The sequence below is a fragment of the Leptodactylus fuscus genome, chromosome 7, assembly GCF_031893055.1.
Source record: "Leptodactylus fuscus isolate aLepFus1 chromosome 7, aLepFus1.hap2, whole genome shotgun sequence".
Taxonomy (NCBI): domain Eukaryota; kingdom Metazoa; phylum Chordata; class Amphibia; order Anura; family Leptodactylidae; genus Leptodactylus; species Leptodactylus fuscus.
The window spans coordinates 132,589,928-132,599,528 of NC_134271.1; positions in this window are offsets into that span (position 1 = coordinate 132,589,928).

Sequence of the window (9,601 nt, forward strand, 5' to 3'; positions counted from 1 at the left end):
TCTATCCAGTGGTGGTTCATTTTTATCAAAGTGAGCCGGTCGGCACTCTCAGCTGACAGACGGGTGCGCTTGTCAGTGATGATGCCACCGGCTGCACTGAACACCCTCTCAGATAGGACGCTGGCGGCAGGACAGGACAGCACCTCCAAGGCATATAGGGCAAGTTCAAGCCACAGGTCCAACTTCGACACCCAATACGTGTAGGGCGCAGAGGGGTCGGAGAGGACAGGGCTGTGGTCGGAAAGGTATTCCCGCAACATGCGCCTATACTTCTCACGCCTGGTGACACTAGGACCCTCCGTGGCGGCACTTTGGCGAGGGGGTGCCATCAAGGTGTCCCAGACCTTAGACAGTGTGCCCCTCGTTTGTGTGGACCGGTGAGAACTTGGTTGCCTACTGGAGGAACTGCCCTCCCTGCCGCCAACGTCACATGCTGGAAACATCTCCATCATATTCTGCACCAATTGCCTGTGGCAAGCATTGATGCGATTGGCCCTCCCCTCTACCGGAATAAAAGACGAGATGTTGTTTTTATACCGGGGGTCAAGGATAGCAAAGATCCAGTACTGGTTGTCCTCCATGATTTTGACAATACGCTTGTCGGTTGTAAAGCACCCCAACATGAACTCAGCCATGTCTGCCACAGTGTTAGTTGGCATGACTCCTCTGGCCCCACCGGAAAGTTCAATCTCCATTTCCTCCTCATCCTCCATGTCTACCCATCCGCGCTGCAACAATGGGACGATTCGAAGTTGCCCGGAAGCCTCCTGTATCACCATCACATCATCGGACAACTCTTCTTCCTCCTCCTCCTCCTCCTCCTCCTCCATTAAACGCAGTGAAGCGGACAGATGTGTGGACCTACTCTCCAGCTGTGACGGATCGGATGCTATCCCTAACTCCTCTGTGTGATCTGAGTTATCCCTGATGTCAATCAGGGATTCTCTCAGAACACACAAGAGCGGGATTGTAAGGCTCACCATCGCATCCTCAGAGCTCACCCTCCTTGTGGACTCCTCAAAGACCCGTAGGATGTCACAAAGGTCTCTCATCCATGGCCACTCATGGATGTGAAACTGAGGCAGCTGACTTTGTGGCACCCTAGGGTTTTGTAGCTGGTATTCCATCAAAGGTCTCTGCTGCTCAACCACTCTATTCAACATCTGAAACGTTGAGTTCCAGCGTGTGGGGACGTCGCACAAAAGCTGGTGTTGTGGCACATGCAGGCGTTGCTGGAGAGATTTTAAGCTAGCAGCGGCTACTGTCGACTTGCGAAAGTGGGCGCACATGCGCCGCACTTTCACCAGTAGCTCTGGAACATTGGGGTAGCTCTTTAGGAAACGTTGCACCACTAGGTTGAAGACGTGGGCCAGGCATGGAACATGTTGGAGTCCGGCAAGCTCCAGAGCTGCTACCAGGTTCCGGCCGTTATCACAAACGACCATGCCTGGGCCCAGGTGCAGCGGCTCAAACCATATTGCCGTCTCATCGAGGAGGGCATCCCTCACCTCGGAGGCAGTGTGCTGTCTGTCCCCCAAGCTGATCAGCTTCAGCACAGCCTGCTGACGTCTACCAACGCCAGTGCTGCAACGTTTCCAACTCGTAGCTGGGGTCAATCTAACAGCGGAGGAGGAGGCGGTGGCAGAGGAGGAGGCGGTGGCGGAGGAGGAGGCGGTAGAGGAGGAGGAGGAGGGGGGTGTTCTTCTCGTGTCCCTGCCAGGAATGTTAGGCGGGGAGACGAGGTACACCGGGCCAGTTTGGGAAGCAGTCCCAGCCTCAACTACATTCACCCAGTGTGCCGTCAGTGAAATGTAGCGTCCCTGTCCGCATGCACTTGTCCACGCGTCGGTGGTCAAGTGGACCTTTGTGCAAAGCGCGGAACTAAGGGCCCGCCTGATGTTGAGTGACACGTGCTGGTGCAAGGCGGGGACGGCACACCGGGAGAAGTAGTGACGGCTAGGGACGGCATAGCGAGGTGCCGCAGTTGCCATCAGGTCCAGGAAGGCGGGAGTTTCAACAAGCCGGAACGCCAACATCTCCTGGGCCAGCAGTTTAGCGATGTTGGCGTTCAAGGCTTGCGCGTGTGGGTGGTTAGCAGTGTATTTCTGCCGCCGCTCCAATGTCTGAGAGATGGTGGGTTGTTGTAAAGAAACGCCTGATGGTGCCTTTGATGGTGCAGGAGAAGGAGATAAGACAGGACCAGGGGAGGATGAGGTAGAAGTCAACAAAGTGGCGGAGGCAGATGAAGTGGTGTCCTGGCTCGTCCTCTGGAGTGCATCGCCAGCACAGTCAGCAGTGGCAGTGGCAGAGGCAGAGGCAGTGGCAGAGGCAGTGGCAGTGGCGTGAACGGCAGGCGGCCTTTGTCCTGCCGTTGCTGCCTGCCACTGATTCCAGTGCTTGGATTCCAAATGACGGCGCATTGAAGTGGTGGACAGGTTGCTCTTCTCAGAGCCCCTAATCAATTTCGAGAGGCAAATTGTGCAGACAACACTATATCTGTCCTCGGCGCATTCCTTGAAAAAACTCCACACCTTCGAGAAACGTGCCCTCGAGGTGGGAGTTTTTCGGGGCTGGGTACGAACTGGAACATCTTGGGAGATTCCGGGTGTGGCCTGGCTTCGCCTAAGCTGCTGACCTCTGCCTCTGCCTCTAGCTACCCTTTTTGGTGCTGCACCTGCCTCAACATCCACACTACTTTCCCCGCTTGACATCCCCCCTGTCCAGGTCGGGTCAGTGTCCTCATCATCCACCACTTCCTCTTCCAACTCCTGTCTCATCTCCTCCTCCCGCACAATGCGCCGGTCAACTGGATGCCCTGACGGCAACTGCGTCACATCATCGTCGATGAGGGTGGGTTGCTGGTCATCCACCACCAAATCGAACGGAGATGGAGGAGACTCTAGTGTTTGAGCATCTGGACACAGATGCTCCTCTGTTAGGTTCGTGGAATCGTGACGTGGAGAGGCAGGTTGAGGGACAATGAAAGGAGCGGAGAACAGCTCTGGGGAGCAGGGACAGTTTGGGTTATTGTTCTGTAAAGCTTCGGAATTTTGGGAGGAAGGAAGACAAGACTGTTGGGTAATAGGAGGAGAGGAGGCAGAGTCTGACTGGCTGCTGGACAATGTGCTGTAAGCGTTCTCTGACAGCCATTGCAAGACCTGTTCCTGGTTCTCGGGCCTACTAAGGTTTGTACCCTGCAGTTTAGTTAATGTGGCAAGCAACCCTGGCACTGTGGAGTGGCGCAATGCTTGCTGCCCCACAGGAGTAGGCACGGGACGCCCTGTGGCTTCACTGCTACCTTGCTCCCCAGAACCATTCCCCCGACCTCGCCCACGGCCTCGTCCACGTCCCTTTCCGGGAGCCTTGCGCATTTTGAATTCCTAGTTAGAAATTGGCACTGTATACCAGTAGTAAAAATTGTGGGTGCACGTAACCCCAATATATTCTTTGAATTACCAGTCAGAAACTGGCACTATATGGCAGTAGCAAGAAATGAGGGTATTTATAACCCCAATATATTCTTTGAATTCCCAGTCAGACAATGGCACTGTATACCAGTAGTAAAAATTGTGGGTGCACGTAACCCCAATATATTCTTTGAATTCCCAGTCAGACACTGGCACTATATGGCAGTAGCAAGAAATGAGGGTATTTGTATTCCCAATATACTCTTTGAATTCCCAGTCAGACAATGGCACTGTATACCAGTAGTAAAAATTGTGGGTGCACGTAACCCCAATATATTCTTTGAATTCCCAGTCAGACACTGGCACTATATGGCAGTAGCAAGAAATGAGGGTATTTGTATTCCCAATATATTCTTTGAATTCCCAGTCAGACAATGGCACTGTATACCAGTAGTAAAAATTGTGGGTGCACGTAACCCCAATATATTCTTTGAATTCCCAGTCAGACACTGGCACTATATGGCAGTAGCAAGAAATGAGGGTATTTGTATTCCCAATATATTCTTTGAATTCCCAGTCAGACAATGGCACTGTATACCAGTAGTAAAAATTGTGGGTGCACGTAACCCCAATATATTCTTTGAATTACCAGTCAGACACTGGCACTATATGGCAGTAGCAAGAAATGAGGGTATTTGTATTCCCAATATATTCTTTGAATTCCCAGTCAGACAATGGCACTGTATACCAGTAGTAAAAATTGTGGGTGCACGTAACCCCAATATATTCTTTGATTTCCCAGTCAGACACTGGCACTATATGGCAGTAGCAAGAAATGAGGGTATTTGTATTCCCAATATATTCTTTGAATTCCCAGTCAGACAATGGCACTGTATACCAGTAGTAAAAATTGTGGGTGCACGTAACCCCAATATATTCTTTGAATTCCCAGTCAGATACTGGCACTATATGGCAGTAGCAAGAAATGAGGGTATTTGTATTTCCAATATATTCTTTGAATTCCCAGTCAGACAATGGCACTGTATACCAGTAGTAAAAATTGTGGGTGCACGTAACCCCAATATATTCTTTGAATTACCAGTCAGAAACTGGCACTATATGGCAGTAGCAAGAAATGAGGGTATTTATAACCCCAATATATTCTTTGAATTCCCAGTCAGACAATGGCACTGTATACCAGTAGTAAAAATTGTGGGTGCACGTAACCCCAATATATTCTTTGAATTCCCAGTCAGACACTGGCACTATATGGCAGTAGCAAGAAATGAGGGTATTTGTATTCCCAATATACTCTTTGAATTCCCAGTCAGACAATGGCACTGTATACCAGTAGTAAAAATTGTGGGTGCACGTAACCCCAATATATTCTTTGAATTCCCAGTCAGACACTGGCACTATATGGCAGTAGCAAGAAATGAGGGTATTTGTATTCCCAATATATTCTTTGAATTCCCAGTCAGACAATGGCACTGTATACCAGTAGTAAAAATTGTGGGTGCACGTAACCCCAATATATTCTTTGAATTCCCAGTCAGACACTGGCACTATATGGCAGTAGCAAGAAATGAGGGTATTTGTATTCCCAATATACTCTTTGAATTCCCAGTCAGACAATGGCACTGTATACCAGTAGTAAAAATTGTGGGTGCACGTAACCCCAATATATTCTTTGAATTCCCAGTCAGACACTGGCACTATATGACAGTAGCAAGAAATGAGGGTATTTGTATTCCCAATATATTCTTTGAATTCCCAGTCAGACAATGGCACTGTATACCAGTAGTAAAAATTGTGGGTGCACGTAACCCCAATATATTCTTTGAATTCCCAGTCAGACACTGGCACTATATGGCAGTAGCAAGAAATGAGGGTATTTGTATTCCCAATATATTCTTTGAATTCCCAGTCAGACAATGGCACTGTATACCAGTAGTAAAAATTGTGGGTGCACGTAACCCCAATATATTCTTTGAATTACCAGTCAGAAACTGGCACTATATGGCAGTAGCAAGAAATGAGGGTATTTATAACCCCAATATATTCTTTGAATTCCCAGTCAGACAATGGCACTGTATACCAGTAGTAAAAATTGTGGGTGCACGTAACCCCAATATATTCTTTGAATTCCCAGTCAGACACTGGCACTATATGGCAGTAGCAAGAAATGAGGGTATTTGTATTCCCAATATACTCTTTGAATTCCCAGTCAGACAATGGCACTGTATACCAGTAGTAAAAATTGTGGGTGCACGTAACCCCAATATATTCTTTGAATTCCCAGTCAGACACTGGCACTATATGACAGTAGCAAGAAATGAGGGTATTTGTATTCCCAATATATTCTTTGAATTCCCAGTCAGACAATGGCACTGTATACCAGTAGTAAAAATTGTGGGTGCACGTAACCCCAATATATTCTTTGAATTCCCAGTCAGACACTGGCACTATATGGCAGTAGCAAGAAATGAGGGTATTTGTATTCCCAATATATTCTTTGAATTCCCAGTCAGACAATGGCACTGTATACCAGTAGTAAAAATTGTGGGTGCACGTAACCCCAATATATTCTTTGAATTACCAGTCAGAAACTGGCACTATATGGCAGTAGCAAGAAATGAGGGTATTTATAACCCCAATATATTCTTTGAATTCCCAGTCAGACAATGGCACTGTATACCAGTAGTAAAAATTGTGGGTGCACGTAACCCCAATATATTCTTTGATTTCCCAGTCAGACACTGGCACTATATGGCAGTAGCAAGAAATGAGGGTATTTGTATTCCCAATATATTCTTTGAATTCCCAGTCAGACAATGGCACTGTATACCAGTAGTAAAAATTGTGGGTGCACGTAACCCCAATATATTCTTTGAATTCCCAGTCAGACACTGGCACTATATGGCAGTAGCAAGAAATGAGGGTATTTGTATTCCCAATATATTCTTTGAATTCCCAGTCAGACAATGGCACTGTATACCAGTAGTAAAAATTGTGGGTGCACGTAACCCCAATATATTCTTTGAATTCCCAGTCAGACACTGGCACTATATGGCAGTAGCAAGAAATGAGGGTATTTGTATTCCCAATATACTCTTTGAATTCCCAGTCAGACAATGGCACTGTATACCAGTAGTAAAAATTGTGGGTGCACGTAACCCCAATATATTCTTTGAATTCCCAGTCAGACACTGGCACTATATGGCAGTAGCAAGAAATGAGGGTATTTGTATTCCCAATATATTCTTTGAATTCCCAGTCAGACAATGGCACTGTATACCAGTAGTAAAAATTGTGGGTGCACGTAACCCCAATATATTCTTTGAATTCCCAGTCAGACACTGGCACTATATGGCAGTAGCAAGAAATGAGGGTATTTGTATTCCCAATATACTCTTTGAATTCCCAGTCAGACAATGGCACTGTATACCAGTAGTAAAAATTGTGGGTGCACGTAACCCCAATATATTCTTTGAATTCCCAGTCAGACACTGGCACTATATGGCAGTAGCAAGAAATGAGGGTATTTGTATTCCCAATATATTCTTTGAATTCCCAGTCAGACAATGGCACTGTATACCAGTAGTAAAAATTGTGGGTGCACGTAACCCCAATATATTCTTTGAATTCCCAGTCAGACACTGGCACTATATGGCAGTAGCAAGAAATGAGGGTATTTGTATTCCCAATATATTCTTTGAATTCCCAGTCAGACAATGGCACTGTATACCAGTAGTAAAAATTGTGGGTGCACGTAACCCCAATATATTCTTTGAATTACCAGTCAGAAACTGGCACTATATGGCAGTAGCAAGAAATGAGGGTATTTATAACCCCAATATATTCTTTGAATTCCCAGTCAGACAATGGCACTGTATACCAGTAGTAAAAATTGTGGGTGCACGTAACCCCAATATATTCTTTGATTTCCCAGTCAGACACTGGCACTATATGGCAGTAGCAAGAAATGAGGGTATTTGTATTCCCAATATATTCTTTGAATTCCCAGTCAGACAATGGCACTGTATACCAGTAGTAAAAATTGTGGGTGCACGTAACCCCAATATATTCTTTGAATTCCCAGTCAGACACTGGCACTATATGGCAGTAGCAAGAAATGAGGGTATTTGTATTCCCAATATACTCTTTGAATTCCCAGTCAGACAATGGCACTGTATACCAGTAGTAAAAATTGTGGGTGCACGTAACCCCAATATATTCTTTGAATTCCCAGTCAGACACTGGCACTATATGGCAGTAGCAAGAAATGAGGGTATTTGTATTCCCAATATACTCTTTGAATTCCCAGTCAGACAATGGCACTGTATACCAGTAGTAAAAATTGTGGGTGTATATAGCCCCAATTCTATTGCTAGGGGACTTGCAGGGTATTTCTGGGGTGAAGGTGGGGGGGCACACCGTTGGAACGGGTATCGGGGTATATATCGGGTATACGGGAATACACTGACAGTGTATTCCATTCAGGATCCTGGGAAAGCTGGGTTGCGGCGATTGAGCCCGTCAGTGCCACGTTACACTGACAAGCTTCTCCCTGGAATTTAGCTCTTATAAGAGCTGTTGGTTGTCTTCTCCTTCCTATCCTAGCCTGTCCCTGCCTACCCAGAATCTAAGCCCTAGCTAGCTGGACGGAAACCTCCGTCCTCGGTGAATTGCAAGCTCAGAATGACGCGAACCTGGGCGGCGCTGTTCTTTTAAATTAGAGGTCACATGTTTTCGGCAGCCAATGGGTTTTGCCTACTTTTCTCAACGTCACCGGTGTCGTAGTTCCTGTCCCACCTACCCTGCGCTGTTATTGGAGCAAAAAAGGCGCCAGGGAAGGTGGGAGGGGAATCGAGTAATGGCGCACTTTACCACGCGGTGTTCGATTCGATTCGAACATGCCGAACAGCCTAATATCCGATCGAACATGAGTTCGATAGAACACTGTTCGCTCATCTCTAGTTGTGACCTGAAGTTTCCCAGTGGTAAAGTCTAGAGATGAGTGAACAGTAAAATGTTCGAGATTCGATATTCGTTTCGAGTAGCCCCTCAATATTCGACTACTCAAATCGAATATCAAACCCTATTATAGTCTATGGGGGGGAAAATGCTCGTTTCAGGGGTAGGCAACATTTGATCAAATTATACTTACCAAGTCCACGAGTGAGGGTTGGGCTGGATCCTCCGAGAAGTCTTCTCCGTGCAGCGTCCCCGCGGCATCTTCCGGCTCTGAATTCACTCTGCCAGGCATCGGGCCTGGGCAGAGCCGACTGCGCATGCCCACACTACAAGCCCGATGCCTGGCAGAGTGAATTCAGAGCTGGAAGACGCCGCGGGGAAGCTGCACGGAGAAGACTTCTAAAGGTAGGAGAAGAACCAGTGTTGATTGGCCGACTGTATAACATTCGGACAATCAATGCTGGTTCTGCATCGAACTTTTCCATTCGAATAGCGAGTGCTACTCGATTGAGTACGAGTATTTTGAATACCGTAGTATTCGATCGAATACCTACTCGATCGAATACTACTCACTCATCTCTAATCAGACCATAATAAAAGAACTTCTGACCATGAGAAGGGCAATCTCAGATGAACAACGATGCACAACAGTTTCCACCGTTTCATTATTTATTTAACAAAAATTAATCAAAAATAAAAAGGCCCGTGAATATATAGCTTGCAGATCTACCTTTAACGGAAACAACTTGACAGAATTTCTATTAGTATGATTTTATCATCTTTATTATGTTTTGGATGAATTTTGGCCCACTTTTTTTCACCTTTGCTTATTTACAATCTAAGGCCCCACGTTACAGAAACGCAGCAACAACAAAATAAATCCTGCATTTTACAGTACCAGAAAAGTGAATAAGATTCTGGGTAATCCCATCTACACAGTGCAGGAAAAAACACAGTGCGGAAAGTTGTGTTTTCAAAAAATGTGCACCATTTTGAAAAACACAACTTGTCAATTTTACCTGCAGAAACACTTGTATTTTCCCTATAGATTTAATAAGGGAAGAAAGATGCATAAAAAATGAAATAAAAAATGCCGTGGAGGAAAAATATGATGCGTTCTGCAACATAGGCCTTGGTCTTAAAGTCACACCACAATATTTTATTGAGTTGAGGTCTGGATTTTGATTGTGTCAATGTAACACCATAATTCTTTTATT